The sequence below is a fragment of the Lepidochelys olivacea genome, assembly GCF_965140295.1.
Source record: "Lepidochelys olivacea isolate rLepOli2 genome assembly, chromosome: 2".
Classification (NCBI taxonomy): Eukaryota; Metazoa; Chordata; order Testudines; family Cheloniidae; genus Lepidochelys; species Lepidochelys olivacea.
Genome location: NC_140412.1, coordinates 72,116,876 through 72,142,377, shown reverse-complemented (window position 1 = coordinate 72,142,377; position 25,502 = coordinate 72,116,876). Strand labels below are relative to the sequence as shown.

The window sequence follows — 25,502 nt, the reverse complement described above, 5'->3', positions numbered from 1 at the left end:
CATAGACGGAACCCATATCCCTATCTTGGCACCGGAGCACCAAGCCGCCGAGTACATAAACCGCAAGGGGTACTTTTCAATAGTGCTGCAAGCTCTGGTGGATCACAAGGGACGTTTCACCAACATCAACGTGGGATGGCCGGAAAAAGGTGCATGACGCTCGCATCTTCAGGAACTCTGGTCTGTTTCAAAAGCTGCAGGAAGGGACTTTATTCCCAGACCAGAAAATAACTGTTGGGGATGCTGAAATGCCTATATGTATCCTTCGGGACCCAGCCTACCCCTTAATACCATGGCTCATGAAGCCGTACACAGGCAGCCTGGACAGTAGTCAGGAGCTGTTCAACTACAGGCTGAGCAAGCGCAGAATGGTGGTAGAATGTGCATTTGGATGTTTAAAGGCGCGCTGGCGCAGTTTACTGACTCGCTTAGACCTCAGCGAAACCAATATTCCCACTGTTATTACAGCATGCTGTGTGCTCCACAATATCTGTGAGAGTAAGGAGGAGACGTTTATGGCGGGGTGGGAGGTTGAGGCAAATCGCCTGGCTGCTGGTTACGCACAGCCAGACACCAGGGAAGTTAGAAGAGCACAGGAGGGCACGGTACGCATCAGAGAAGCTTTGAAAACCAGTTTCATGACTGGACAGGCTACGGTGTGAAAGTTCTGTTGGTTTCTCCTTGATGAAACCCCCGACCCTTGGTTCACTCTACTTCCCTGTAAGCTAACCACCCGCCCCTCCTCCCTTCAATCACCGCTTGCAGAGGCAATAATGTCATTGTTGCTTCACATTCATGCATTCTTTATTCATTCATCACACAAATAGGGGGATGACTACCAAGGTAGCCCAGGAGGGGTGGTGGAGGAGGGAAGGAAAATGCCACACAGCACTTTAAGCACAGTACTTTAAAAGTTTACAACTTTAAAATTTATTGAATGACAGCCTTCTTTTTTTGGGGCAATCCTCTGTGGTGGAGTGGCTGGTTAGCTGGAGGCCCCCCCACCGCGTTCTTGGGTGTCTGGGTGTGGAGGCTATGGAACTTGGGGAGGAGGGCGCTTGGTTACAGAGGGGCTGCAGTGGCAGTCTGTGCTCCAGCTGCCTTTGCTGCAGCTCAACCATAGACGGGAGCATACTGGTTTGGTCCTCCAGCAGCCTCAGCATTGAATCCTGCCTCCTCTCATCACGCTGCCGCCACATTTGAGCTTCATCCCTCTCTTCAGCCCACCACCTCTCCTCCCGGTCATTTTGTGCTTTCCTGCACCCTGACATTATTTGCCTCAACGCATTCGTCTGTGCTCTGTCAGCGTGGGAGGACAGCATGAGCTCGTAGAACATTTCATCGCGAGTGCGTTTTTTTTTCTTTCTAATCTTCACTAGCCTCTGGGAAGGAGAAGATCCTGTGATCATTGAAACACATGCAGCTGGTGGAGAAAAAAAAAGGGACAGCGGTATTTAAAAAGACACATTTTATAAAACTGTCGCTACACTCTTTCAGGGTAAACCTTGCTGTTAACGTTACATACATAGCACATGTGCTTTCGTTACAAGGTCGCATTTTGCCTCCCCCCCACCACGTGGCTACCCCCTCAACCTTCCCCCCTCCCTGTGGCTAACAGTGGGGAACATTTCTGTTTAGCCACAGGCAAACAGCCCAGCAGGAACGGGCTCCTCTGAGTGTCCCCTGAATAAAAGCACCCTATTTCAACCAGGTGACCATGAATGATATCTCACTCTCCTGAGGATAACACAGAGAGATAAAGAACGGATGTTGTTTGAATGCCAGCAAACGTACAGAGGGAGATGGTCATCAGCCATCTGATACCAGGTGGAAATGCACGGTCTGATCCACTAAGATTATCTGAGACAATATGGCGTGGCTTTTTGATGGGCAGGATATATCCATGAAGAAGGGTGGAAGACAGCTTGAAGAGCTTAGTATTATTAAAATAACAACATGTCCAAAGTACGTAGCTCTGCTCCTAGTGTTAAGTGCAGGTTTCAGGAAAAAGATGGACAAGGTAACTGATTGGTTGTGATAGAATTCCAACATCACCTTAGAGATGAACTTGAAGTTTGGTCCCAATGCTACCTTGTCTCTATGGAAGGGATGTGTAACACAGTCTGGCCAGAGCTTGGAGTTCACTGACTCTCCGTGCTGAAGTTACAGCAAACGGAAAGACAGTCTTGATGGTCAAGTGGTATACCAAGCGATTAGATAGTGGTTCAAAACAAAGGCTCCATAAGTTTTCAGACCATGCTGAGGCCTACTTCAGATTCTGGTCTCTAACCAGAAAGTAAGAATTAAGTAGGCTCTTGAATTTTTATAATATGGGATGTGAGAACACAGTATGACTGTACCAGGGTGTGACACACCAATCCTGCTGCAAGATGAACCCTGAGAGAGTCAAATGACAGTCCAGTATGTTTCAGATACAGCATGTAGTTGAGGATTTTTGGTATCAGGGTCTCTACTGTGTCCAGATTCTGTTGAGCTACCTATTTTTTTTTTTTTTTAAAAATCCATTTTGAGAGTAAGTTTTCCTAATGGAAGGTTTTCTGCTTTGTAAGAGATTTTCCTGAAACTGTAAGGAGCAGTGTCTGTCAGTAGCATTCAACCATACAACTTCCATGCCATCAGATGCAATGACCGTGGTTCTGGGTGTAGCATGTGACCTTGGTTCTTGGTTCTGACCTTGGTTCTGAGAGGGCAGGTTGAGAGGTGCACAAGAGGCCACTTGAAATACGTATGACAGCCAAAACTGTATCAACCAGCAACAGACTATCAGGATTATCGTAACCTTGCCCGGTTTGATCTTGGATTTTACCCTGGGATGAGGAGAATTGGCAGTCAGGCATACATGAGTCCTTGAGGCCACAGAAGGAGAAAGGCTTCTGGCAATCGGCCTTGGCTCACACTGCCTCTGGAGCCGAATTTCAGGCATTTAATGTTGCCTTCTGTGGTTTATTTATTTGGCGCATGCAATCCGATCAAGCCAGGCCACAGTGTTCTTATTAACGATGCTCAAGGCATGAAGACCTCCAGGAATCTGAGTCATTTTGTAGTCCTCAACAATGTGTGTCATGATTTGTAGGTGCCCATGTTGACATAATGGACTGTCTCTAAAATGTCACCAAAATTCCACTGCAGCACACATTTCATGTCCAGTAGAAAATGAATTCAGAAGGCTCCATTGCATTTGTCGTAAATCAAACCCGTGCTGACTTTGAGTGGGGTCTGAGACAAGATAATTTGTCACTTTCTCTGCAGACCATGAAGTTTGCCATGCATCCTCTACCATAAATCCCTCACCCAGTAAGTTTATCCACAATGGGCAACGTGAGGGCAGACAGCCATCTGACGGATAAAACAACTCTTTAATTAATGGTAGATGTGGGCATAACATGCAATTTTGTCACAAGCTTTGCTACGCTTTCCTCTCTCCAAACACTGGGTTGAGTAATATTGCAGAGAACCTGTAACCATGGTAGAGGAGTAGATTTAAGTGTGCCTGAAATAATACGCATGTTGGAATTAAGTTGTGGGTTGATCATCTTTGTGTGAGACGAGTGAGCCCATACTGGAGCACAATACTCCGCTGCTGAATACGAGAGTGCCAAGGCTGAAGTTTCTAGCATTTCGTCATTGGCACCCCATGTCGTTCTGGCCAGTTTTCCAAGCAAGCTGCTGTGTGTTTTGACCTTAGTTGCTGTTTTTCTAAGATGGTCATGATATCGGATAGTTCTAGCCAATGTGATGCCTAGATATACTGGGTGTGAATCATGCTTTATTTGCTGACCATTGAGAACTATGTTCAGTTCTCTGAAGTCGATGTAAGTGGAAAACACTTGACACAGTCTAACTTCCACTTGGTATCAGGCACCACCAATGACAATGATCGGCCACAGACACCATATCTGCTTTCAGAACACTGTGCTTTCTTTTCAGAACACCATATCTGCTTTCAGAACAGAGAACATATGGTAGGTTATTAGAATATACGTTTAATAAATGTTGGAGATAATAATGATCCTTGTGGAAGGTCATTCTTCTGGTGCCGCCAAGCACTTGTATCACCAATATGCACACAGAAATGTCAATTTCTCAAAAACAGAGCCATTGCATATACTAACCAACCTGGCATAATTCTAGACAATTTCATCCCTACCAGAATACCAATAAGGTCCAACTTTGCAGCAGACAATCTTTCAACATTCAGCTGGAGGACCTTAAGCTAGAGCATAGCTAGATCTATGACTAGAAAATCACTGTCTGGAACTTGTTTGACCAGTTGGCCAAGACTCGTAGTAATCCTCAAATTAGAAATGCTAGATGGATCATCTGTTTTTCTAGACCACAGACAAGCTGTAACTGGGTACTTACAAGGGACATGTTGTGAACGTCGATCCATTGTCCCCCTCTTCTGTGGTGAAGAGGTTTCTACTATGGGAGCCCCCACTTACAGAATATGGGCCCTATGAAGGACTTCCTCAGCGACAATTTATGGATGATTACCATGCATCATTGTTGACCCCTGGAAGGTGTAAAAACAACAGGGTTTGATGACATCACATTCAAAGCTTGATGGCTTCTTGATAGAAAGGGGATGACCAAGCAACTCTTGGCTTGTTCATATAATGCATTATGGACGTGTCTGTCAGGATTTTCACTGTAGAGTTCTGCAGAACTGGAAAGAAATGCTACACAGACCAGTCTGATGGTCCTCAGCTCCAGAAGAGTCATGGGCAGTTCTAGGTCACCCTGACAGCATGTGCCTTGCATCTGCATATGGCCCAGCCTGTCCCTGAGGAGCCTGTGATAAGTCTTTGGCACAGGGTAGAGAAAGGAACCCCTTTTGGTACAGTCATTGGGTCAAGCCACCAAGTAAGCTCTCTCACAGTACCTGAGGCAGGACGAACTCTTATTCATGAGATGTCTGGACTGGGAGCATGTGGACCTCTACCACATTTGTAACGTAATCTGGCAAGCAGCATCACAAATGTATATGCCAAAATGTTACCCAGGAGTAACAGACACGTACACTCTGTCATTTGATTTTATTTTAGGTAGTTTGCCGGCAACTGGAGACCAGAATCTGTCTTCTGGGACGCGGGTTCTTGCTGACAGTGAACTCTATCGGCTGTGATTGTGTGAGGCATGATTTCTGATAGTTCACAAGGAGTCTTAGATGACAGAGCAACAAGAGGACATGTCTAAGGCTGTAGCAGTCTCCTGTTGCGACCTGCTTCTGATCAGCCAATCATCTAGCTACAATATATGCAGATTCCCTACCTCCTTAACTGTGCTGCCACTACTGTCAGGCATTTCGTGATTATTTTTGGTGCTGTGGAGAGTCCAAACGGCAGAACTCTGTACTAGTAAAGGATAGGCCCCACTGTGCATCTTAGGTAGCATTGGCCAGATGGATAGCTATATGGAAGTCTGCCTCCTGCAAGCTGAGAGCATACATAGGAATACAGAATGGGTCATTTGGTACTGTCCAGTCCAGTGCCATTCCTGATAAGCCCATGGCAGCTGAGCCCTATTAGGAAAGCTGGCAGGACCTTCTGTGCTGCTGACCACCAATCTCGGAGGAGAGCGTTTACTGCTGGAAAGAAGCAAGAACATACGCCCCTGTGACAGAGAGAGGGAATAAAACTTCTTAGGGCAGTTCAGATGTATGTGATACTGAGGTCTGTACTAGTCGGTGCTCTGGCACCAATGAATGTCCTGATTCTCCAAGGAGCACATCATCCACAGTAGGCCTCAACATGGAGAGATGTGCCACGGAGAGATGTGCCAGAGACGGAGCAGTCTGTCTCTCTCATGGGCTGCTCCTTACTGCCAGCCCCTGTTCCCTCTAAGCTGTGTGCATGCGTGCGCGCACACAGATCCTAAACCCCGTGCACAAGGCAAAATACCGCGCACACAAAAATTTGCACAGAAAAAACGTTTTGCGCACACGGCCTGTCAAAAATTAGAGGGAACATTGCCACCAGCCCTCACCACTGTGCAGGCTTTGGTGGTTTTATTTCTAGACACTTTACATAGTTTGCCCTGATGGAAGGACACTGACCTACTCCTGGAGTTGCTGCCTCTATACCTGCAGCACTTCCTATCAGTGCTGAACTTTGGTACCAGCGTTGTTGGTGCCAGCTTCAGTGCCAATGATCCTGGTGTCTGCTTCAGTGCTGGGTCTTCTCTTCGCACCATCTGCTCACTGCTGATCTTCGGCATCACTTGCCTGCTAGATAAAAGCATTGGACAATCCTGACTTGCCCACTAGCAGAACTCTGGAGCTTGTCTCCTCAGGGTCTGATGAGACCTTCATGGATTGTTCCAGAAGACAATACTTCAGACTCATATCTCAACTTCTGTGTTCTTGTGGGGAAATATCTGCTCAACATATATATATATATATGACTCCTAAACAGCAGATATACCTGCAGTGTCTATCTTTCAGGGGAACTAGCTAACTGCAGGATGGGCAGGGCTTGAAGTTCACAGGTTTTGACCACCCTGTTAAGAAGCCCTATACGGGGGAGGGGATCTAACCATCAACACTTAATCCAGACAGATTGATACACATTATGGCAGTTATATGAATGTTGTGAGGGTGGGAAGAGGGAACTGAAGGAGAGGGGGTGTCACCCCACCCCTTTATACTTGTGTAGGAGCATGAGGACAGAGGGCATACACATGGCACGGATACAACGGATACTATTAAAAAAACCCTCTGGTATCATTCTCATGAGGCACACTGGGGTCCACACTGACATGTTCAAAGGAAGTGTTTTTCTTGCTTTACAAAAGTGTTAGTGTCATTAGCTGACAAAATCTGAACCTATACTAAACAAACATATCATTAAAAACACAACTTGATCAACCCAATGGATGAAAAAATCTGTAATAATAATAGTAATAGTAATTTCAATAATAGAAATTCTGAAAAAGTTAAGGTTATTTTTTTCTCCTTATTCCACTTAGCCCATTTTTATAGTTCTATCAATTTAGCATTTAAAGACAGAAAGAGCATCACTCAAAAATATTTTAGTTTATTAAGCTTAACTGACTTTGCTGATGGTACAAGTTTAATAGACGATTTATAAGATACCATAAGCTGCACTAAGGAAGCGTAACACTTTAAACAGTGATGGAAATGTAAACTATACTTTAGCATATGTTTAAACATGGATATTAACAAGCCGCTCAATTATCCACAATCAATATTTAATAGAAGCCAAATTCACCCCCAGGAGAGGGCCGGGACAAGGCCTATACACCACTTATGCTCCTCTAAGCCCTATATTGAACTGGCCCTCTTCAAAAGCATCATTTTCATCCCAGAGGAATATTCTATTTGCACTTGCAGCACTATGCTGTAGAACAGATTCACATAGCACTGATAATTTGCAGAGCATTTGCTGATGACTTGCAGTGAGCAGGATAGTCATGATTGTGGTTTCTCTTTGTTACCATCTCTGAGAAAGATTAGATGAGAAGATGAAGAAATGAGGACCGAAACTAGACAACACTTATCTTTTCCAAAAACATACAACTCACTTATTGCATTAAACAGCTAAAAATGCAACCTTGTTTTCCACGTAAGCAGTTTGTATAGATACATAATGGTAAACTGACAGAAAGATGGTCCATATGATTCTGAGTGGGCCAAGAGGTGGCCCGTGAATTATTGCATTAATCAGTCCATAGTCTGAAAAGTTTGCGATTATTTGTTTCATATAACTGGAACAATAGTATTTCAAATAAGAGTCACTTCCAACCCTAACAGAACACAGAATTAGCTGGATATTACTCACAGAATGACCAAGGGGAAAATCATTAACCATGATGGAGTTTCAGTAGTCATTAGACTTTAAATTTTAAACACTCCATTAAGATGAACAGGTAAATTCATTTCATGCTATTATTTCAGTATGTCGTAAGTCTAAGAATGTAAACCCATGTGTAGCTGTCGTTTAAGTATAAAAAAATAAAGTCAACCTCCCCTTCCATGAAATACTTAATTTTTGAAAAAACAACAAATTGCAGGTAATCTTTATATTTTTATTTTTGAAACCAGTCTGAAGTAGTATTACGGTCCATCATTGTACACCTTATATTTGTCAAAGCTTTCACAGAGCCCAGAGTCAAGACACTTGCATATAAACCAACTATCATACAGATAAAAGAAAAGAAAAATGTCTGAAAGAGTATTTACCATGTCTTGAGAAATATTACACAAAGCTGATGCACAAGAAATGAAGTTGGCATAAACCCAGGTATTGTGGAGATGTGTTACGCATCATACTTTACTCAAGATTAGGATATTACACAGATTAGATTGATCACAGCTAAAAGTGCACACCTAGCCTTTTATATATGACAATCAATGCTTTTGAGCATGACTTAAGGTTGGTTTATGGCGTAACTGCTGCAGCAAAAGAATATACAAGCGAGGTCAAGGCTAAAAATAGCAGATGGCTACATTCTTGACATTTGAAACCTCATCCTAGAGCTATGCATTAATACAGATTGTTGGTCTCTACAAGAATACACAGTCAAGTCTTTGTCTAAAGAAAAAAAGGATATGGGCCTAGTATACTAAGGGCCTCACCCTTCAAATACCAAGTAAAGTGCTTCAGTAGGATCCTATGGTAGTAGGCAATAAGCTTGTAATGTGGATAGCTCTTAGCTGGAGGCACATGGCAAATCCTATTGGGTGTTTATTTTAAAGGCTTAGAGCCTGGAGGCACAAAATTAGTGATTCTTCATTTCCTCATCCTCTTCCCCCACTGCTGTGCTGCAAACTCTTGCTCCCAATTTACCCTCAAGATCCGAGTGACAAGGTGGGTAAGGTAATATCTTTTATTGGACCAACTTCTGTTTGTTAAAGAGACAAGCCTTCGAGCTGTACGGGGCTCTTCTTCAAGTCTGGGGTTGGTCCAATTAAGATGTTATTTGTAACGGGGTGCAATCACCTCTCGTGAGCACTCCCTTGGCTGAGTGCGCACCTGCACACACACTCTCTGACTGTCCCTCCTCTGGGACAGAGCAGACCCCACGGCTCCCTCCCTGGAGACAATGTTTTCACCCTCTTGGGGCTTCCTTGCTACAGCTTTCCAGCTGGGCCACTATAGTTAAGTGACCCCCTCTGGGGTGCCTCACTCTCCAGGCCACTTCCCACAATGGCTAATGAAGGTGGACCTGGGTCCGCCCACTATTCTAGGTCCCATCCAAGGGACCCTGTAGATAGCAGCTATCTGCTGTGTCCCTTTAAGTCACACTGCTGCTCTAATTACCTGGACCACTTCCCTTGGACCCTGTCCTGTCTTCAACCTTACCTCAGGGCCTTGTCTGGATGAAGTCCCCGCAACCAGCTCAGGGCTCCTTCTCGCTCTCCCTGGCTTCTGGCAGCACTACCTCATCCGAGATCCTGTAGCTCTGTCAGCCAGCCACACACCAGCCACACTCCTCCAGCTCCAGCAAGGAACTGAACTCCCTCTGGCCCTACAGCTCTTTTTATATTAGACTGCTGGGCCCTGATTGGCTGTCCCACACAGCCACTGTAGGCAGCTTGGAGGACCCTCTCCATTGCCCTTTTATCGGGCGGGGTGTAGCAGGGCCATGAGGCCTCCCACAGCGGGCCTGGTATACCCAGTCATTATCTCACCCACCTTATCCCTTTAAAATCCTGGGATGAACACAGACTCAACACTACAAACTCAAGATCCTGCACAGCCAGCAATCGACCAGCAGAGTGGCACTGAATCCACCAATGCTGCTCAGTCATCTGATGCTACTGTTGTTGAGTGGCAGTTTCTTTCCTTACCAAAGGAAAGGATGTTGTTTCCAAATCATTGGTAGTTAAAAACAATTGAAACAGTCTCCTTCATGATAGGACATTCTTTTGTCTGTACTCAGTTTTTATCTTTTCACAGGCAAATCATGTAGTTAATGTGGGAGCAAGTGTTTTTATTTTGTGAATGGCAGGGATCAATGAGGAAATACTGGAATTTTGTCCAAGTTGGCACACCAGTATTAATTCCATAACAGGATTACTTCTCAGGGCTGTCTTGTCAGAGACAGACTATAGATACCCATTTGTATCTGCCCCCACTCCCTTTTGATCCTTAAATCATATTTCCAGCGCTCAACCCACCTGCTTAAAACTACAACCCTATCACAGCTTGTACTATTGCTAAGGCCTATCATGGCCTGTAACACAGAATAGTCTACTGCAGGGGTCGGCAACCTATGGCATGTGATTTTTAATGGCACGCTGCTGCCTGCCGGGTCCCAGCCGCCGTCCCTGCTCAGCCCACTGCCGAACCCAGGCCGGGACCCCGGCAGGCAGCAGCGTGCCATCAAAAATCTTGCCTGCCCCAGCCCACCCTCCTCCGCCCCCCACGGGGGCAGGGTGAAGAAGCTTGGTCCTGCTAGCTGCTGCTGCTGCTGCAGGGCAGGCAAGCTCCCCCCCTCCCTGGCCTTTTCCCCCTGCATGCTGGGTTCCTGTCCCTCCTCCTCTCCCTCCCTGCCGCTGATCGCCCTTGCAAAGGAGGGGGAGAAGAGAAGCAGAGCCACAGTGTGCTCATTGCTCTGGGGAGGAGGCGGAGAAAAGGTGGGGACGGGGCCTTGGAGAAGGGGGGTGGAATCAGGGCATATCCCCTCCAGCCCCCTGCCGCGAGCTGCTCTGGGCAGTGGGCTGGGACCACCCCCGTGACCCTAGCCCACACCCCCAGCCCTCTGCCCTGACCCATACACCCCCCCCACACACACACAGGCCTCTGCCCTGACCCCTACACCCCCCTCACATGCCCCCAGCCCTCTGCCCTGACCCCTGCACCCCTCCACGACCCCAGCCCCAACTCCAGCACCCCACACACATACCCAGCCCCCCCACATCCCATGCCCTGACTCCTGCACCCTCCTCATACACCCGCAGCCCCCACCCCATGCCCTGACTCTTGCCCCCCCCCAGCACCAAATGGGAGCTCGTGCACCCGCCCCCCCACATTCCCACCTGCACCCCTCGCATCGAATGGGAGCTGCCCAGGTAAGCACTCCACACCCAAACCTCCTGCCCCAACCCTGAGCCCCCTACCTCATTCTAGCTCCTGGCCAGACCCTGCACCCCAACCCCCAGCCTGCTCCTTCACCCCCCGTTCTGTGCTCAGTGCACTCCCACCCTCAGCTCAGTGGAGGGGGGGGGAAGAGAATGGGCTAGAACCAGGGAGAAGGTAGGTACCCACTCTTTGTGGGCATGGCCGGGATCCCAGACAGGCAGTGGGCTGAGAGGGGCCGGCAGCCGGTACCCTGGCTGGCAGCGGGCTGAGTGGCAGCGGGCTGAGCCGCTCAGCCTGCTGCCAGACTGGGGTTCTGGCTGCCGGCCCCTTGCCAGCTGGGGTCCTGGCCACAGGCCCTGCTCAGCCTGCTGCCTGTCTGGGGTTCTGGCTGCCGGCCCCTTGCCAGCCGGGGTCCCGGCCGCAGGCCTCGTTCAGCCTGCTGCTGGCCTAGGTGAACGGAACCCCAGGCTGGCAGCGGGCTGAGCGGGCCTGCAGCATAAGATCAGCATTTTAATTTAATTTTAAATGAAGCTTCTTAAACATTATGAAAACCTTGTTTACTTTACATACGACAATAGTTTAGTTATATAATATATAGACTTATAGCGAGAGACCTTCTAAAAAACGTTAAAATGTATTACTGGCACGCGAAACCTTAAGTAAATAAATGAAGACTCCCAGCACGGACTTGCCATGGCCGGGGGGAGAGGAGCCCCTCCCTCTGCCCGGCCCAGGCCCGCCAGAGCTGCCACAGCTGGGGAGAGGCTCCTTACCCCCGGCCCCAAGCTGCTGCAGCAAGAGAGGTCTGGGGGAGTCCTCTCTCCCCACCACAGCCCCAGGGTAGCCTGCACCCCAAATCCTCCCAGGCTCCACCCCAGAGCCCGCACCCCCAACCAGATCCCTCACCTCCGCCCCGCACCCCAACCCTCTGCCCCAGCCCTGAGCCCCCTCCCACACTCCAAACCCTTCGGCCCAACCCCCACCATATGAATTTTGTTTTGTGCACCAATATGGAGGTGATGTAGGACATTGGTGCACATAACAAAATTCATTCTGCACATGAAAGTAAAAAAAATTGAGGGAACACTGATCAAGTCCCATTAAGATAGCTCTGGCTCCCCTGCAAATCCAACCCCCTTTTCTAAGAAAGGAGCTTGATGTCTAATTCACATTAAAAAGGGCTTCATCCCAAGCCTCCCCTCAGTTTTCTCAAACTTGGGCTCAAGAATGTATTTCTTAACCTTAGGTTGCAAAGCAAACTAGACAAAAGTGAACCAAAGTAAGTAGATGCAATGATTTCTAAGCAAATACGCACATAGCCTGAAATAATAACCAGGTGGAAAATAGTACATTTAAATGAGATGTTCAACTCATCAGCTTAACAGTGAGAAATTAAAGGTCAGCCCTATTTCCACTGCTGGCCAACAGATGCAAGAAAAAGTGACAGATGATCTTATTATGAAGACTGCACAATTGACTGAGTTGCATCTCATTTTGACAGAGCATGGGAAAATATAAGCACTTATTTCTTCTCTGCACACTTAAGGAGGAAACCACAGAAACAACTGGTAAACTACGTAAAGGGAATTTTAGAAAGCGACACATCAACTGTCATGAAGTCAAATTTCAAGAAGTGGTTCAAGAAGCTTCAGTTACAACACCTGCTCCTCCACTTCCACTTTTAAATTTATTTTCCTCTCTCTTCCTGCTGTGCAAAAGTGCCACATAAACATAAGGAAACATTCACCGTACAAAGGAGCAAAACTGACTACTGAAAGCACTGTCAAATGGACAACAGATTAAATGTTATTAGCAAGTAAAACAAAATGTATTCCTTAGAAGACAGAAGTACTGTTTTTTTAATTGATTGTGTCACTTTAAATCACACTTTTGGGAGGATAACTAGTGACTTCTACCAGGTAAGGGGTTGAAGGTTTTAGGCATAAGAATTAGGATCAAAATTTCAAAAAAACCAATCTGCTGTGTGTGCAAATGATCAAATATGTAAGTGCAAACTATTTAAGCACAAATGGCTTTTTGCACATGAGCATGGTGGTATGTTCACGCACAAATAATTACATACACAAAATTGTGCATACACAAACGGATGCTAAGGTAGGATTCTTAAATTTGGCCCTCAGATTGATTCAGATGTAATTCTAAAATGGATTATGACTTCGTAACTGATGGGTCAATATATGTCCATGGAGCAGTACAATCTCCCTTGTTTAAGAGTGCCTGTCACAAAGTTAAGGGTACTACACCTGGTCTGATGTCCAAATTCCACCTTGTACAATTAATTCCATGTAGCTGAGTTTTTTCATACAGTTTCAAAATCCTCTCCTCCCCACCACACTCCCACGCTTTAGATATACATTCTCCCTACCAAAAGTCTTGGTGGCGCATAATGTCCACATCATTCTTGAGGCACCAACCCTGCAAGTGAAGGTGTACAGACAAACCCATGCACAATCAATCACATGATCAGGCCTAAATATATACTAAGGTAACGGAGAGATCTGTATTAGTTTCCAGTTATGAAAAGAGATGTTAGAATCAAAACCAAGCCTAACCACGAATGTGACCCTTCCCATGTAACTATATAGGTTGTAAAGAAGATAAACTATTATAAGAACAAAAAATAAGTATGCTATTTCATTTTTTTTACCCTAAATTTGCATGTCATTTTTCTGGTTCCTCTTTTGACTTCACCCTCTTCCAAACAATAGTTATATTTGTCAGTTTCAAATCTTAAAACATCTTTTTCAAATTTATTCTGGTTTTAAAACTAGCCTTCAACTTCCACCAGTTTCCTGGATCACAGTACTGCAGGTTTTCATTCTTTGTACTTACCAACTCTGTAGCTCACCTTGCTCACAGCAAGCTTTTACGAACAAATTGAAGACTTAAATGTAAAGCCATAAAGGTTAATAGGGGTAGGTATAGTTCACTACATGAAGCTACATTGAACTTGGGGGGGTGGGGAGGGGCAATGGGCTAGACTTCATGTTGATGGTTTTACTTCATCATCTATATCGAAATGATAGAATTACTCAATAGCAATAGTGATCAAATGCCCCGAACAAGATCAAAGCCCTCTGTGCCAGTTGTGAAAATATATGAGTGTTCCTGCCTGATAAAACTGTAATGTCATCTTAGATTAAGAAATGTTTTAGTCCTATCTATGTATCTTAGCTCCTAACTTGCAATCAGTCATTAAGTGTAGGGGGAAAAACTGCTGATCCTGTTTCAGTAAAGAAAGCATTTTTAAAATTTGTGGCTTCAGACTTCAGAGATTAAAAATATGGGTTAGTATCTGTTAACTGAAGTTCCTCCAATGATATAATCTCCGTGAGGAAAAGATAAACAACTTTTTACTAAGACAGGAACTGTTAATACACTAGTTTAAGGTCTAGAACTAGCTATTCAGTCCTGGAACAATGTTAAAATTATGAGTGCAGGTAAAAATGTATAGATGTCGGATTCCTAGCCATGGTAGTTCAAAAGTTATTAATATGTCCTAGATATTATGGAAAAGTCTATGGCCAGAAGCTTGTGTTTTGGTTTGGTCTGGTTTAAGAAATAGTGTTAATTATTTGTTATTTTAACTGTTCAGTTTCAAGGTTTAAAATTCTCTGGTTTCTAATGGTTGATTTTGAGAACAGTAATGTGTGATTTTTCTTTTTTAACCTTAATGTGCTCTTAACCATAAACCCAGAGTTGCTCTGAAAAGCTGACAGTTGGAGATCAACTCCTTCAAAGTCAAACTGGTGAAAGTGAAAAGCACCTAACCCTATTCAGGATGACTTCAATCTACCAAAATCATGACATCATGATTTCACTTGAATTAGCTGTTCACTGAAACTAATATCCCATATGTGCCAGTATTGGGAATTCACGCTTTCAGCAATGTTAGTTTGCACTTATCTGGCTGTCTCTAAACAAACACTGTAATTGTGATTGTTCTGGAGGTATATAGTTACCAAATCATAACCCCCAACTGTCTGTTCTTCCTGATCTAGGATGAATATCTGCTTTCACAGGATGGTAGGTGCATGAGAATGGGTCAAAGAAAGTCACCTAGCTTTTTTAAAAAGGGAAAAAAATGCTAAATCAAGAGAGACTGTCACCTGGTAATATCTGAATTTCTCTTGATCGTGCTTATTGCAGATACCCACCCTGGATAATCTTTATACTGTTGATATCCTTAGAAGCATTATTTTTAACAGGATCTTCATGAAGTTTTAACCTTCTTCCAGTATTATAATTTACTTGGCTCTCATCTGAGGGAAGAAAGTCTTTCATTTGCATCAAAGAGGGCCATATACATGCCATTTACTGGATGGGACTCAAGTTTATAACAACAACTAGTGACTTTATCACAATGGGAACTATGAGGACTGATCCTTTTTAAAAGCTACCTCTCTACATGTATTATATTTTCCCGAAAAATATAAACATGTAATTAAACTCCAGAGAGAGATTGCTTAACAGATGAGGTTCCCCCTTCACTCACGAGAAAATAAGGGCATGTCAACACTACAAAGTTAAGTCGATGTAATGCAGCTTACAGTGACCTAACTACGGAGATGTACACACTGCAATGCCCCTCCCATTGCTTTAACTCGCCTGCTACACCAACTTAATAAAACCACCTGGACAGGAGGCAGACCTTTTTGTGATGCAGTTGACACTGCACAGCTTACGTCATCCGAAGTGGCCTTCAAGAGGTGTCCCACAATGACTGCTCCCGTCACCATTTTGAAGTCTGCTGCCCTGCAGCCACTTACACAGGTGAACGACCCTCTCCCTTTAAAGCCCCAGGAATTTTTGAAATTGCTCTTCCTGTTTGCTTGGCATGGAAAGCAACTGCCCAGTTGACCATGCCACCTCCGCGAAGCATATATGTTCCTGCCTGGAGTACACAGGTGGTGGTGGATCTCCTGGGTTTGTGCGGAGAGGAGGTTGTGCAGTCACAGCTTTGTTCCAGCCACAGGAACTTTGATAGCTACAGCCAGATTGCTCAGGGAAGTGCCGCATAAAAATCCAGGAGCTGAGGCAGGCGCACCATAAGGCAAGGGAGGCAAATAGCTCCTCTGGTGTGGAGCCAAAGACTTGCCACTTCTACAAGGAGCTGCACGCCATCCTTGGCGGGTGACCCCACCTCCACTGCCAAGAACCCCGTGGATACTTTGGGAGGGCTGGAGTCACTGGCCACTGGAGCGAACCCATAGAACGACATACTGGACAAAGAGGTGGAGGCAGAAGAGGATGGGAGACAGGCAACAGGTGGCAGAGAGATCTGGTGGCATGGCAAGCCAGAACCCTCTTTTCGACTGCTGAGCAGCCTAGCAAGCAAGTCTCACAGCCCAGCTCTGCCAAGCCTGATGCAGGGGAGGGAACCTCTGGTAAGTACTCATTCTGCTTCAATATTGCAGGGACCCATCTGGTCATGTACTGCTTTTTAAAATCAGGCTAAAAGAGGTAGTGAAGTAACCAATGCTGGAATAGTTTCTATCTGCTTTTCATTGCCCTGAACAACTGGGTAGAGGGGCCCTGTGGAAAAGTTAGTTTATGCACACCGGAATGTCCCATGAATCCTCCATAGAGATCTCTAGGAAACTTTCCGGGAGGTAATCAGCAATCCTCTGCCAAAGGTTTCTTGGGAAGGCTGCTTTCTTTCCACACGGTAGGAAACTTTGCCACGCCATTCAACAATTACTTCAGCAGGCACCATAGCAGTACACACTCCTGGTCTGCAGCCACACGCATGCAAGAGCTGGATCCTCGCAGCCTCAGTTAACCTCAGAAATGAGATACCAACTGCATTCACCCCCACCTGTGAGAAACAGTGACAATGTCCAGTACAGTAGACCTATGTGCTGGCACTAATACCCCATGGCCATCCCCCCAGCTTGCCCTTTCCCCCCAGGTCATCCTCACCATGGCTGGGGCTACCATTACACTGTGTGAGTGCCAGGGGAAAGTGAGAAAGATGTTACTTGTTTAGATCAAGGGTGTAAATGCACTGACAACACCTCTGTCTATGGTTTCTTTAGCCACTGCAGATATGCCCTTGACATTCTCCCGCACACTGGGGGAGCACATCACTTAGATAAGGAAAAGAAACTAGAGGGGTAAGACAGACATGTTCAAGGGGGTTCTGCAGTCATCGAATGCTTCAGATTGTGAGCAGAGAGCATGGGGGGAGGCAATCAGTGAGAAATTGTGAAGAGAAAATCAGGATAGCAGACAGGGCACGAAAAGATGATAGTGCTGCTGAGGTAGCAAACAGACATGTTGCAGTCCCAAGCCTAACACATCCCCCACACATTCCTCGTTTCCTCAGGGATCTCAGAAGTACCCAGGCACTCCAACATGTGGAACAATTTGCAGAATGGCATCTGGACATACACCCAGCTCCAACATCCTCATTGGCAAATGTGCTTGTGAATTTCCTGTTCCTTCCCCTTTAAAGATACTTTTCTCCGTATGTATGAAGTTCAGGCTACAAATACATAATCGTGATTGCATGGGTGTGAAATAAACCTGACCTTATGGAAAGTGAATGAATCTTTATTATTCTCCAACATACGGTGACTACTGTTAACTTTTAGAGACAGTACCAACAAATGCATTTGCAGTGTTACAGCAGCACACACAGTAATCATTACAAGGTTCCTACCATGCTGAAAAAAAAAACCTTGCTAAACACATTACGGCAACACAAATGAATGTGGCCCATTGTTAAAATGCTCCTTCAGAGCCTCCCTGATCCAAATAGCTCCCGTTGGGCCCCTCTTACAGTCCTAGTATCTGGCCACTCAAAAGCAGCAGACAGCCACTCCACCTCCACACTCTATCCCTGGGAAAACTTCTCCCCTTTTGATTCACATATATTATGAGGGGCACAGCTGGCAGCTATAACCTCACTGAGGTCTAACCTCCTGAGGAGACAACACCAGTGCCCCTTTAAGTGGCCAAAAGGGCATTCAACAGCTGAGCCTGTTGTTGAAGTGCTCCTTGCTGCTGTCAACATGGCTGGTGTAAGGCTTCATGGGCCACAGGAGCAAGGGGTAGACTGAGTCTCTCAGGATCACTACTGGAATTTCCACAACCCCAACGGTAATTCTCTGGTCTGGAAAGGAAGTCCCTGCTTGCAGCTTTCTGTACAGGCTCATTTTCCTAAAGATGTGTGCGTCATGTACCTTCCCTGACAAGCCTACGTTGATGTCGGGGAAACGACCACAGTGATCCAAGACAGTCTGCAATACCATAGAAAAGTAGCCCTTTCTATTTATGTACTCCATCACAAGATAGTCTGGGGCCAAAATGGGGATGTGTGTGCCATCTATTGCCCCACAGCAGTTAGGGAATCCCATTGCTGCAAAATCATCCACTATTTCACACAAATTGCCCAGAGTTACAGTTGTTCATAGTAGGAGGTGATTAATGGCCTGCACACTTGCAACACAGTAACCCCCAGGGTGGATTTCTCCACTCCAAACTGATTCCTGGCTTGATTGGTAGCAGTCTGGCATTGCCAGCTTCCACACAGTGATTGCCACTTGCTTCTCCACAGTTAGTGCTGCTCTCATTTTAGTGTCCCTATGTCATAGGGCTGTGGTGAGTTCCGTACACAGTTTCAGGAAGGTGGCTTTGTGCATCCAAAAGTTCTGCAGCCAATGCTCATTATCCCATAATGATGCAATCCTACCACTCAGCGCTTGTTTTGAGCCCAGAACCAACAGTCCACTGAATGTACTAGGAAGCCCATGGAATGATGAAATGGAGAAAGCTGCATGATGGGACACTGTGCCTGCCCCCCAGGTATCGCAAACCCTTTCCAGTACACCCTGCAGCAGATGGTGGCCAACTGCACAGTGGGATAGCTACCTATGGTGCACTGCTCTCTGTATCTATGCAAGAGCTGCTAATGTGGACGTGCTCCACCAACACAAGGGTCATAGTATGGACATGCACTAGCTGTTTAATTAGAATGATTGCTGTAAGTCGTTGTAACTTAGACTTAATTTTGTAGTGTAGTATGCCCCAAGAACTAATGGCAAGTGGTACATTTATTTCACCCTAAAGGACTATACTTCTACAGATTTTTGCACAATTACATACGATGGCACATCATTTATCAAATGGTATATTATATACTGCCCTTAAAATTTCATGACTACATTCACATCTGGATCTATCATTAATTCATAGATTCACACGTTATAAACAAATGACCATTTAGGTCATCTTATCCGTCCTCCTGCCAATGCCAGATTTTCCGTATAGTATGTACTCCAGTGCTCTGCTTATTACCAACTTTCTATTCAACTTTGCTATTCACCCTAGCAAGATTTTTCAAGATGGCTTTACTTGCCATTAGATTCATGTGTCTGATCATTGCTGATGACAACTACAGCTACTCATTAAAAGCTATCAGGAAAAAGGCATTATTTCACTGAAAGTTTGATTTATATAGCCATGTTGTTTATTCATGAGTTTAATGAAAATATGTATTTTAAAATTATGCAAAGTATAACTGTTATAGATAAAAAATGCTTTGCATTCATTTATTCTAAGATTTGGATATTATTTTAAAAGACAACATCATACAGAAAAATCTTTGTGACATGAAACCAGCTACTTCTTAAGACACTGCATGCAGGACAAAATGTTTCAACTAGGGAGGCAGCTGAATTTTTACACAATCTTTCTGTCATTTCCAAATGTTTGGTTTCTGTATGCTTTACATATTTTAGACGCTGATTGTAAAAACAAACACTCGTTGCCACATATTAACTCTAAAAGCAACTTGCTCAGAAAACTGGCCAGCTCAGCATGGAGTGCAAGTGCCTGGACACTTAGAACATCAGCCCTCTGCTATTCAACAGTAAAGTGCTCTGCTCCTGTCTGATGTCACTCGTCTCACATGAGACTCATCTCATAGAAAGCTATGCACACTGTTACCGGGACTTTACATGCAACTCTATTGCCATGGCTGCCAATACTTAGGGCTTGCCTACACTGGCACTTTACAGCGCTGCAACTTTCTTGCTCAGGGGTGTGAAAAAACACCCACCTGAGAGCTGCAAGTTTCAGCACTGTAAAGCGCCAGTGTGGACAGTGCACCAGCACCGGGCGGCTCCCAGCACTAGTAGCTATGCCCCTCATGGAGGTGATTTTTTTTACAGCACTAGGAGTGCTCTCTCCCAACGCTGGTGCAGCGACTACACAGCTAGTGAAAACATACCCTTAGTATCACAGCACCACCCCATATCTGCTATGAGGGAGCCTACATCATGCTCCTGGCCAAGACCTGTAAGAACAGTGACTTCCCTCTGTATTCAGACCTCTTTGACCACTCGCCAGTCTGTCCGTCTTTTAGACGCCCTTTATGATCACTTATGCCACCACATGACATGATGGTGGAATCTCGTCTAACAAGTAGTCAACGATAACAGTCATTAAGCACTCTCTCGTCACCAATCCAACCAGATGCCTACCAGGTTTTGACATGCCAAGGCACCTGTGGTCATCCCTGAACCGATTTAGGACAGGGTTATTGTGCGGCCAATCTCTTCAAATGGGGTTTCTCTAATGACCTGTGCTGTAGATGCGATCAATGTCAGACTATGTCACAGATCCTCGACAAGTGCCTGCTGGCTTATTTTCACGATGAGCTACTGGCTCTTCGCCTGACTGATGACGATGCTATCAAATGGCTGTGCGCACGGCGCATATGCTAAGAGAATGAAAATTGTCTAAACCTTTATTTTTAGCAGTTGTTGATACTGCTAAATGGACTTATTCTGTTACAGGTACCCTTTCCCCAACATTCCTTCTTTTGTTGCTTTAAATTAAGTTATCACTTTTTCATTTTAAAAAGGCATTATAAGTTATAGCAAACTCAATGTCAGAGTAACTATAAATGCATAACTAAAACAAGTTTGTCTTTGTCTTTTATGAAATTAGTTGCATGGTTTTAACCAGATAGTCTGAATCCCACTACCTCACTTAGGGCTGGTCTACATGGGGACATTTAGAAAAGTTAAGTCAAATCAATTAGAAGTGTGAAGTTAATGCACATTAAACATCTATGTCGATGCTCTCACTCAGAAGTAAAGTGGCCACTTCACTTCTGAATCAGTGTGTCCACAAAGGGATTTAGCAGGCATTAACTTCTGCACATTACCTTCACATTACCTTTAGTTGATTACTCTTAACTCCCAGTGTAGACAAGACCTTAATTTTTCAGTGCCCTCAAGTTCAGTGCCTTTAGTCTCCACACGCAACATATTTGTCCCATCCCTAGTAAACAAGTCGTGATCCAACAAAAGCACTTAAGCACGTTCTTAGCTTTAAGCATGTGAATAGTCCTGTTGACCCCAATGGGTCCTTTAGTACTATTGTTTGTTACTCTGTGCACAGCTGTGCTCAACACCAGCAGATGAGGTAAAGAACTGTCAGACCCTGGAGGGGAGAAATTATTTTCACTGTATGTCTGGTTGATACCCAGTTGAATCCTTAGAACAACAGTGCCATTTACTAAAATTAGTGTTTGGGAGTATCTCAACATTGTCAGATTTACTACCAGCATCTCAGGATTAAAGTGATAGGTTAAAATGTGATCTATTTTCTGACAATCATGGTTTCTAAAAGTACATTTTTAGTGGCCCTATCAGTTCTTAGTTTCTTTGCACACCCCTTCAGTAGAAATTTGGAACTCTTCAGTGAAGAAAAATCTTTGTATTTTTGAGTTGCAGGCCAAAGACTTAGAGCAAAAAGAAAAAAGTTTAGTACAGTAATTGCTACTTCCAACAGACTTTGTAAAGCTTCTGTACTACATTTTTGCCAAGTATATATGATAATGCATGATTTAATGACTGAGATTTTCTAAGAGGCATGAAAGACTTTTAATGAGAGTTGGGCAACTAACTCCCTTAGGTATCTGGAAATTGCCCCCAAAGGTACCAATACAACACATTAATTTTTAACTGGATTTAATTGATTAAGCATATTTAAATATTTCATTTTTTTCTGAACAGTTTTACATTCAGTGACAGCTCACCATCAGCAAGTCTGCAACAAGTACTAGCTGTCTTTAAAAGTGGTTTTCACAGGTTCTTGTATTAATTTGTTTCACATCCACACACTCTTTTCTCCGTTCCGAACTCAAAGACAAAGCAGATAAATTATAAGACTCTGTAACTTTAAATCATAAGCAACAATCTCACACAGGATTAAAATAATATGTAGCATTTACAAGAACAGAAATGGATACAAAAATAGAATCAGAAAGAAAATGTGAACCGTACTCTCATAATTAAGGCTAAGATTTTGTCTTGGTTATTTTTAGTAAAAGTCCATGGACAGGTCACAGGCAATAAACACAAATTCATGGAAGCCGTGACCTGTGTGACGTTACACCCCATATTTTTCATAGAAATATGGTTATGATATGAATATGGCCTAAGATATATTTTATGCAAGATGGGTCATGTAAGGTATCATTGGAAAGGTTATGATTTACTAAATGTGATTAACCAATTTGTATGCCTGTATAAGTTCTGTATCTAAAGTTAGGAATATTGACTATGTATCATTTACAACTGTGTGTGTATTTGGGAGACACCCACCAGACAATAGGCCATCAGCTTTGAAAGGCCATTAGGAAGAAACAAGACTTTAAAGATACTAATCTCTCTCCTTCCTGAGAGGTGTCCTGGGACATAGCTGTGACACTACGAGATCAGGTGATCCTGTCACCTGGTACTAAACACTATCTTGGACTTCTAGTAATTTTTCACTAAAAGGAGTGAGAGGTCAAGACTAGGAAACAAAAGATTCCCACCTTATGTAAATCTTATTTAAGGCTGGAGGGTAAGGCAAACAGGACTCTTCTCCATTTGCCTTCCTACCCAAAAAGAAAGACTGCTGGAAGTATCTGAAGAGAAAAAGGAATTGAGCGGTGGGAAAGGCAAGAGCTGAGTCCAGATTGAGACAGAGGAATCTAGTCTGTAAAGAGACATAACTGGAACTCTGAGCTACAGAAACTCTGCATCATGCCTAATTCAACATTTAGGGTGAAAAATTACATTTTGTAACCTGTTTCTTTAGTGAATCAAGCTTGGTTTGCGTGTTTTGTTTTATTTGCTTAGTAATCTGCTTTGTTCTGTTTGCTATCCCTTCTAATCATTTAAATCTGTCTTTTGTAGTTAATAAACTTATTTCTTGTTTCTCACATAACCCAGTTTGTTCAATCCATATCTTGGGGGGTAGGAGGGTGCCAAGAAGCATCTCTCTCTTCACGCTGAGGGAGAGGGCAAATTTTTATGAGCTTGCGATGTGCAGATCTTTCTATACAGCGCAAGACAATTATTTTGGGTGTACTTTCCACAGGGAAGTGGCACTTCAGTGATGGGCAATTTCCTAGCTAAACAGTCTCATAGAGAGCTGTTTGAAGACTCTGTGCGAGTCTACAGCTGGTGCTCCCTACATGTATGTGTACTGCCAGAGAGCATGATTCAGCAAAACAGGGAAAGGGAGACCAGGCTAGTGGAGCAGGCGGGCTCAGTGAAATCCCAGTGCATTACATGGCATATCAGAAGGGGGAATCTAACCCATCATAACTTGCCTCTGACTTTTGCTGCTGTGGCTCCATGGTTTCCCCCACCACCATGGTGGCTGGGAGCTGTGGGGTTCCTCTTCTGCCCATGGAAGCTGGGAGCTGCACAGTGACCATATTTCCCAAAGAGAAAACGGGACATCCCCAGCTGCTCACCTAAGGCTTCCTCCTCCTCCTTCCCCCAAACGAGGCTGTCGTCCATCGCTGGAACCCTGAGGAGGGCCCCCTCAGCAGTCTGTCACCTGTCGCTGGAACCTTGCAGGGGGCCCTGTCACCTGTTGCTGGAAAGGTCAGGGCCCCACTGGCTGCCAGCTCCAGAGTCCCGCAGCCCCCGGGGATGAAGAAGAGAATGTCGTGGAGGTCTCTGGAAGTCACTGATTCTGTGACTTCCATGAACTCTGTGACATAAACGTAGCCTTAATCATAATCCACCTAAACATTTAGATTTAGAAGACCCACAAAGAGACACCCCATCGGACATTTTGGTCCTCCAAAACATGTAAACAGATGTTTGTGTTTTTAGTATCCTAGATCATCAAATCAGGTCTTCTCCAGTGAGCTCTTTACCCTTCTTGGGCCATACAGTATGTTAAATGAGATACAGAGCTTTCCAATTTTCCTTCTTTAAAGACTTTCTCTGAGCTGAAGGCCAAATCCAATCTTTTCTGGTGCAGGCCAACTGGAGTAACAGATTTAATCCTGTCACTAGGTCACCTCCCTATTCTAGAACTCCACCCAGTCGTACACAGGAATGCAGCCTGAGTTTCCATGGTGACACCTGATGTCACCTCTAGATTATTTTAGGACTGTAGAAACTTGTTTTTATTAAAAGCTGCTTTGAGAAAACTTCAAAGGCTACAGTCTGCATACACAATTTTGCATAATCTGTAGTTTGGGTTAATCTTTAAGGGTTTAACATAATTCCTTGCAACATGTTTTCAAATAACATCCCAATCACAACGTATAAATGACACACTGCAGTCATTTTCTAGAGAACGCTTCCGAATTTATTTCCGGGAAGCATGAAAACCCTAAAATAATATTTACCTCTTACGTTTAAAACCTGTTTGAACTACACTTTGGCAACATAATAATCAATCTTTCTTTTATAACAACCCTATAGTCCTGAGACACTATATAATTAAAAGATCTTTTTACCCCTTAGAGTATGTTTCCATGTTGAAAATAAAACAAGGATTAACATCCAACACCTTCACCAGGGCTAGAAACTATCAACTTCTATGTGGATATGCATCCAATTTTGGCAAACTGGTGTCCATAGGTAGTGGAATTAGGAGTGCTGGGGGTATAGCAGGACCCCCTGACTTGAAGTGGTTTCCATTATATAGAGGATTTACAGTTTGGTTCAATAGTTCTCAGCAACCCCACTATAAAAATTGTTCCAGCAACCCTGCTGGTGCCTCATTTTCAAGTGTACAGAATTTGGCACTGTGTACCAGTTCTGCCTCTCCAATACTCCTAACGCTTTATTTCAAATTGGCTACCGAGTGAAAAACCCCTCACCACTCAAGTTCTGGGAAAATTACAGCCATCAACCATATCTTAAACCTATAGAGAATCTACCCCTTAAAGTGCAAATTGATTTTTCTGTACAATATAGCGAGTGCATCAGTGTTTCTCTGACCTCATCAAATATTCCAAGTTCCACTGACACAGTGCAGTGGCTAGGATACAGCAAAAACACATGAGCCCTGCAGAAATAGTCTCTCCAAGCATTCATACTCCACTCATCATTGTAGTATCTGAGCACCTAACATTACAATCATATTTAATATAGGCTTACA

At 44.4% G+C, this 25,502-nt stretch overlaps 1 protein-coding gene across 4 annotated transcripts in view; it reads right to left on the bottom strand.

Annotated features, from left to right (window-relative positions):
* PCMTD1 (protein-L-isoaspartate (D-aspartate) O-methyltransferase domain containing 1) overlaps positions 1-25,502 on the bottom strand; it is a 76,422-nt gene that overhangs the window by 46,999 nt on the left and 3,921 nt on the right. Inside the window, exon 1 of one of the 4 annotated variants that reach the window (XM_084619820.1) lies at positions 15,739-15,757. The exons of the other annotated variants lie outside the window; for them this stretch is intronic. The gene's annotated coding sequence lies outside the window, so the exon portion shown is untranslated. Of the gene's footprint in view, positions 1-15,738; positions 15,758-25,502 lie in introns of those variants that run through there. 4 annotated transcript variants of the gene reach the window in all.